The following is a 7,798-nucleotide window of genomic DNA, read 5'->3' on the forward strand; positions in this document are numbered from 1 at the left end:
ATTTCCCAAACGTAGTTACCCCTTCCATATCATTGGGGTTAAGAGCACGGTGGCCCATTATCTGCAAAATCTGTGCAAAAGTTTTTGGCCTTCTATATGTACCAGAGAAGTCTAACTTTTTTCTTTTTCTTTTATGAGATGTTTACAATATTAAAAGATAAAATGCGTTGGTGTTATACAACACTATACGTATATGTTATGCATTTCTGAGCTTTCTAAACTTTTTCTATGTCATCTGCTGACCTTCATGTATCATCTTTAGCTTCCACAAAGCTCCCCCAAATTCCTATTTGATTTCTTATGCTGACCCATTATATATCAAAACTTTGACAGGGAAAGTCCTGACATGGGAAGGAAAACTATACTTTAATTTGATTCTGACTACAAGGGGAGTATTGAGGGCCATATTTAGTCCCTGTTCTTGGTATATTTAATACCTCTGGTGTAGTGGATCGAGTGTGGGCCTTGGAACCAGGAATATTGGCAAGTCCTATGTCTAACCAATACTGGTTGTTTGATCCTGGACAAACCATTTAACCTTATGGAGTCCCAGACAACTAAGGCATTCAGTTGTAGGGAAAATGTTGACTTACATTATAAAGGGAGTTTGCTCGTCTGGGAGCTCCCTGTATCAATGAAATCATAGATCTAGTCACTGTCCCTCTATTTCTAAGGGAAGAAGACCTCCCTGAGGATCACCCCCAGAAATCAGGCCTCAAATGCCAAGTCCTTTCTGATAAACCCAGTAGAAATGAGTATTCTCCTAAAAATATTCTCCTAATGTAATAACAAGAAACTCTCATCTTTTTCCTATGATAAGAATTACAATGATGATTCATGGAATTTACATACCTCTTTTACCTGGAATTCTTGCATACTGATAAAATGGAATTTTCCAAGTAAAAAGGTTTTAGTTTTCCAAGAATCAAAATGTATATTGTTGTTATTGTTTCCATGTTCACCCGGGATACTTCCTCTTCCACTTAGATGCCTAGAAAATCTGCCTTAGGTTTGAAACACTCTTTGGGCTGGGTCAGCAGCCACTCAGAACCCATGAGCCCCCACCGTGTGTTTACTTTAGCAGTGGATAAGAGGGCAAAACAATTAATAAAAAAAAGTCTTTAATGAAGCAGCTTAGCCTATGAAGGAACAGGGAAAGATCTTGTCATGCATTCTTAGGAGTAAACACACCCACACACACATACACACATGCACACACACATGCACACATACACACACATGTGCATACACACAGCATTCATGACCAGGAACAGCACATCTAGGTTCTAGCACCCAGCAAAAGACAATTCTTCATGCTAAGATTTAAGTCAATTTCTTCAACTAACAGGGACTTGGTGATGGTTCAAGTCTATTCTCTCAGACCTAGGGCCAGAAAATTCCGAATAATTTCTGTTTAAGCTCTTGCAAGGATCTTTCCATTACCCTGTACCAATTTTTAGGAATCTTCCTTCCCCATCAAAAAATAAAATAAAATGACACACAGTCAAGAGCTATGTACAGATTAGTTCTAAAGAGCCCAGTTGCTTTCCAGAGGATCTTTGACCTACAAATGGAGTTGAGGAAGAACAAAAACTAAGGGAAGGGGAAAGGTCATTATCCTAAGACCTTGGGCACACCTTTCTCCTCTCTTTATTATGGATATCTACCAGATACTAGGGCAGTTCAGTAGCCCAGTTGAGAATGCTAGGCCTAAAGTCAGGAAGACTTTCTGAGTTCAAATCCAGCCTCAGACACTTACTAGCTGTGTGACCCTGGGCAAATCATATATCTTTGCTTGCCTCAGTTTCCTTATCAGTAAAATGAACTAGAGAAGACAATGGCAAACCACTCCAGGATCTTTGCCAAGAAAACTCCAAATGGGGTCACAAGGAGTTGGACATGATTGAAAAATTACTGAGCCACAAAGCCCTAGACTTCTGTATTTTTCTCTGGCCAGTGAAAAAGCTTACTATCCCCCTATATTACCATTTTAGCCTCACTGGATAAGAATCTTTCTAAGATATATTAGATCCCCTTTGTCCAAGAGGAGAGTATCTAAGTGGTATAGTGGGTAGAGAAATGATTTGAAGATCTGAGTTCAAATCTGACCTCAGATGCTTACTAGCTGTGTGACCCTTGGCAAGTCTCTTAACCTCTCTGAACCTCAGTTTTCTCATCTGTAAAATGGGGATAAAAATGATACCTCCCTTCCAAGGTGGTTGTGAGGATAAAATGAGATAATATCTGTGAAGAGGTCTGGCATATATAAATGCTGGCTGGCTATCAACTGTAGATTCCGAATATAATGCAACTTTTTCTTAATGACTCTGGTCATCATTAAGGATGTTCTTTTATTTCCTGGGCTATAACCCAGCACTGGCCTTGAGGATTCTTTCCTTTGTTTTTGAGTGTACAGATGGAACATACTGGCAGGCTGGCCCTGTATCGGTCAGGACTGGTAGTTGCACTTGCACAAAGGTAGGGGAAGTAGATGCTAGAAGTGTATCTTTTGTGGACTCCCTTTGAACCACACACAACGCTATACTTGCTGTAAGTTCACAGATCTCTACCTCTATAAATGAGGACTTGGACCACATGATTTCATGGATCCCTAGCTCTGAACTATCCATACATCATCTCAGTTCTGCCTATGATCTGAGAGCGAGAGGACACATTGGAAGAAACATGATATAAGTCTGACAATCTGAAAATTTATTATTGAGTCTAGTACCAAAAGGGTCCTCAGAGATCATTTAGTACAAATGGTTTTAGAGATGTTGAAATTGAGTTCCCAGAGAAGGAAGATGACTTTTTCCAAATCACATCAAAAAAGAACAGAGCTAGGATTTGAATCCATATCCTCTTTTGATGCTCTTTCCACTGAAATAGGATGCCTTCTTTGCTTTTCAGTTAATAAATATTTTTATTTTGAGTTGTCAGTTTTCTCCCTCTCTCTCTACCCTTTCCTCATCCATTGAGAAAACAAGAAATATGATACCCATTAAACAATAAAGAAAAATATCTGTATTAGCCATGTTCTGAAAAAAGCAAGAAAAATAAAGGAAAATGGAATGTTTCAGTCTGCACTGAGCCCATGTGTTTATCTGAAGGTGGATAGTGTTTTTCATCATGAGTCCCTGGGAATTATGGTGTATCGTTATATTAATCAGAGTAGCTAAGTCTTTCTCAATTGATTATCTTCACAATGTTGCAGTTACTGTGTAAACTATTCTCCTGGTTCTGCTCACTTCGCTTTGTATCAGTCCTTAAAAATCTTCCCATATATTTATGAAACCATCTCCGTCATCATTTCTTACAGTATTCTATCACGTTTATACACTATAACTTGTCTAGCCATTTCCCAATTGATGAGTAAGGTTGCCTTCTTTTCCAATGAGGTCTTTTCATTAGGAGTAGCATATTTTTTCACCTGAAAATATGGTAAAATTTCCATCTATGTCTTAATCAAGTCATTTATTAATGTCTTAAATAGCACAGAACCCAGCACAGATACCTGGGGCATTCCATTGGGAAGTTTCTTCCAAGTTGACATTGAATAATGAATGACTACTTGTTAGTCCCAGCTGTTCAAGTAGATCCAAATCCCTTTTCTGAGATTATTGTGTAAGCCATATCTCTCCAGCTTTTCAGCAAGAATAACATGAGAGATTTTCAAATGTTTCACTAAAATAAAACTACAGAATTGTAACTAGAATAAGGAAAGCGGAAATTTGACTCAAAGTGCTAATATTATAAGGGACAAATGAGTGCTGGATTTGTGATCAAAAGGTCTCTTCTGCCACTTATTACATGTCTGACTTGGGGCAAATGACTTAAATTCTTTGTATCTTAGCATCCATCCTTATCTGTAAAATGAGAGGACTGGAATAGATGGCTTTGGAGATCCCTCCCAGCTTTCCCTGCTGCTCTGCTTGATTTGACTCCCAGGATAAACGTAACTCAATGCTGCTAATTCAGCCTTGAGTCCTCCATGCCTCCTCTCTGCTCTGACTGGAAGGCTGTAGGGTGGAGCATTCAACTCCTCCCAAAACCTTCCTTTAGAGAGGCAATGATCTGGTCTTTCCAGAATACTCTCCGCTTTCCATTTACATCTCTGCTTGGTTTGAACTCCTGGGGAGCAAACTACCCAACACCACTTACCCCTTTGGTGTCCTCCCACTTGCTTTCCAGTTTCCTTTTGTGTACAGTCTTCTCCACTGAATTGTAAAATCCTTGAAGGCAGGGGTAATCTTTTTCCTTATTTGCATCCCTATCACTCTCCACAGTGCCTGTTGCATAGTAAGTACTTAATAAATATAGATTTAATTGAATTGAACCATATTATAAACAAGGCATCTTTTATAGTATAATTTTTGAGTATTTTTTTTATCATTTTTGGTCTTAATTTTAATTTTTAGATATATTTTCTTCAACTGTCTTCTCACTATATTTCTTCTTATACTGATTAAGCCATACCTTGTAACAAGGATCAAAAAAAGAAAAGAAAAATAGTTTAGTAAAACTAACCAGCACATTGCCTGAAGCTGACATTATATTCAATGTTCCATACTTCTAAGAAGGGAGTAGGCACATATTTTCATTCCTTCTTTTCAGTCAAGTTTGGTCATTGTAATTATACATCATTCAATTTCTTTTTTTTTGGCATGTCAAGTCTTAAAATAAATTGAAGTGAAGACTTGGGGAATAAAGCATCTTTAACTGAGATAACAGAGTAGCAAATCTGCCACCCTGAGGGATGTCCAGTGGATTTTCCAACAAAAAAAAAAAAACCAGGAGAACATTTTTATAGTTTTAGGAAGAGAGAGGAAGAAGATGAGGTAGCAAGGTCGGGTTAGGAGAACTCAGTGGCCCTTGGCAATCTGGGCAAGAAAAGCCACTTCATTCTGCGAGTCTTGCCCTTTATCCCTTGAATCTCAATGGAAAGGGACAAGAACATTAAAGGCTTAGATCTAGCTTGAACCAGGTTCCCCCGCAAGACAAGGTCTAGGATAGGGGAACCTAGGGTGTGGTTCAGCTCAACCTAATCAAGAGTAAATATTTTAAGAGGAGGAATTTAAGAATGTTATTGAAATTCTGACATTATAAAGAACATTTAAGGAAGTGGCAGTCCACAGTACAATTGGCATTAACATTTTCTGTTATTATATTAATAATTTTGTCAGTTGCTATTCTTTCCATTTATATTATGTACTCATTGCAGATAGTACTCTTCTGGTTCTGTCCACTTCATCTTGTATCAATTCACATAAGTCTTAACATGATTTTTCAGAATTTTTTAAAGTAATTAAATCGCTTTTTCTTATTCTCCTAGATTGCGTATGAGATGGAGAGCAGAAGCATAAGTTGGAGCTGGACAGAACATACAGCCTTTGATCTTGCTGGGGATCTTGGTCATTTAATTAACAACAAGCATTTATTAAGCACCTACTATGTTCGAGGGTCTGTATTTGATGCTGGAGATACAAGGACAAGGAATAAAACAATTTCCACTCACAATGCACTTATATTCTAATGGGGGAGATAAGTATATATAACATAAATCACAAATATAAAGATTTATATACATACATACACACACATATTTGCTTAAGGTCACCCAGCTAATGAGTATCAAGCGTCTGAGGTGAGATTTGAACTCAGGTCCTCCTGACTTCTGCACTGATGCTCTATCCACTACACTACCTAGTTGACCACAATGGGGGTCACTTAACCCCTATTGTCTCATCCTGGGTCAACTCCAGTCATCCTGATAAATATCTGGTCACTGGATTCAGATGGTTCTGGAGGAGAAGAGAGGCTGGTGACCTGCACAGCCCTCCCTCCCTCAAAACAAAGTCAAGCGCAAGTCATATCATTATTTCTCTGATGGCATGGTCTTCTTTGACAACGAAGGACCAACACATACACACACACACATACACACACACGTATGTATACATGTGGGTATACATATACATACACACATAAGTTTTGGTAATGCATTTTGAATGTTTTCTATTTGATGTATTTTCCTGTTACTAAATCTACATTTGAAGTCCTTTTCAGTGCCATCTGCTCAGGGCATTGCCTCTTCTTCCTGTTCCTCCTTCTCCTCCTCCTCCTTTGTCTCCTCCCAATGCTGCTGCACCTTCTACTGCAACAGCCCCAAGTCACAGCCTGTAGAGAGCTCCAGTCACTTGGTCCCTACAGCAGCCACAGATCGCAAATATTCAGAGGTCTTACAACATGGCAGACATGGATAACAAAGAAACTGAACTTGGTCAACAAGATGTGGAAGATGTCAAAGAAGTGGAAGAAAAGATGCAAACAGCAAAGCTCATCACTCAACTGTTCAGATGATGCAGAATCCTCAAATTCTTGTGGCACTTAAAGATTGGATGGCTCAGTGGGAACATCAACTGCATACATTGAAAGCTTGCCAAGAATAGTAAAGTGACATATGAATGTCCTCAAAAGCCTTTAGGTGAAATGTGCATAGATAGAAGTCAAGTTCTATGAGGAAATTCATACTCTTGAAAGAAAGTATGCTGTTCTTGACCAGTAGGTTTTTGATAGGAGAAGTGAAATCATCAATACAATTTATGAATCTGCAGAAGAAGAATGGGAATGGGAAGCAGGTGATGGTGAATTAATTTCAGAAGAAATGAAAGAGAAGGCAAAGCTTGAAGAGGAGGAAAAAAGATGAAGAAAAAGACCCTAAAGGTTTTCCTACTTTTAAAAATGTTGACTTGCTCAGTGACATGTTTCAGGAACATTATGAACCTATTCTGAAGTACTTGAAAGATATTAAAATGAAGTTCTCAGATGCCGGACAACCTATTACTTTTATATGACAGTTTTACTTTGAACCCAATGAATATTTCACAAAGGAGTTGTTGATGAACAAATATTGTATGTGGTTAGAGCTAAATGATTCTTATCCTTTGATAGAGCAGAAATTATGAGCTGCACAGGCTGTCAGATAAATTAGAAAAAAAGGAAGGAAATGTCATTTTGAAAGCTATTAAGAAGAAACAAAAACACAAGGGATGTGTGACTCTTCAAACTCTGATGAAAACAGTTTCCAATAATTCTTTCTTGAGTTTCTTTTCTCCTAAAGTTCCCAAGAGTAGAGACCTGGGTGATGATGTAGAAGCTATCCTCGCAGCAGACTTCAAAATTGGTCACTTTTTATTTGAGCATGTAGTCCTGAGAAAAGTATTATGTGTTATATTTCACATGAGAAGCTATTGAAGAAGAAGGAAGAGAAGGAGGAGGAGGAAAAGAAGAAAAAGAAGAAGAAGGAGAAGTAGAAGATGATGATGATGATGATGGTGGTGGTGGTGGTGGTGGTGGTGAAGATGCCAATGATGAGGAAGGGGAAGAAGTTGACGAGGAAAATGATCCAGAATATGATACGAGAAAAGATCCAAACCCAGCTCAATGCAAGCAACAGTATGTAGTGTGTGCTGTGGCCTTGAGAATTACTGTACTGTCCTCACCAAAGTACAACTAGTAGCTATTTATAGCCTTATGTTTTGATTTTTTCCAGTAGAATAAAGTAAACAATTTTTGTTAACAAAGAAAAAAATGAAAAAATGAACTGTTAAGAACCAGCTCAAACCATGTTCATTCTACCTAAAGTTTTCACAGTATAATTTCTTCCGGATGTGTAGAATGCAGTGAATCCCCTAACACATGTCCATTGCTGTGAAGTTTGTGAAGTCTTTTGTCATGTAGCTATTTGACTGCAGCTGAGAAAATTATCCAAACTGTTATTTGTGACTGATATTGGTTT

The 7,798-nt window shown here is 38.1% G+C and overlaps 1 pseudogene; it reads left to right on the plus strand.

Moving 5' to 3' along the window:
* Positions 1-6,246: 6,246 nt before the first annotated feature.
* On the plus strand, positions 6,247-7,516 carry LOC140520402 (nucleosome assembly protein 1-like 1-A; annotated as a pseudogene).
* Positions 7,517-7,798: the final 282 nt, after the last annotated feature.

This window comes from Notamacropus eugenii, chromosome 1 (assembly GCF_028372415.1).
Source record: "Notamacropus eugenii isolate mMacEug1 chromosome 1, mMacEug1.pri_v2, whole genome shotgun sequence".
Classification (NCBI taxonomy): domain Eukaryota; kingdom Metazoa; phylum Chordata; class Mammalia; order Diprotodontia; family Macropodidae; genus Notamacropus; species Notamacropus eugenii.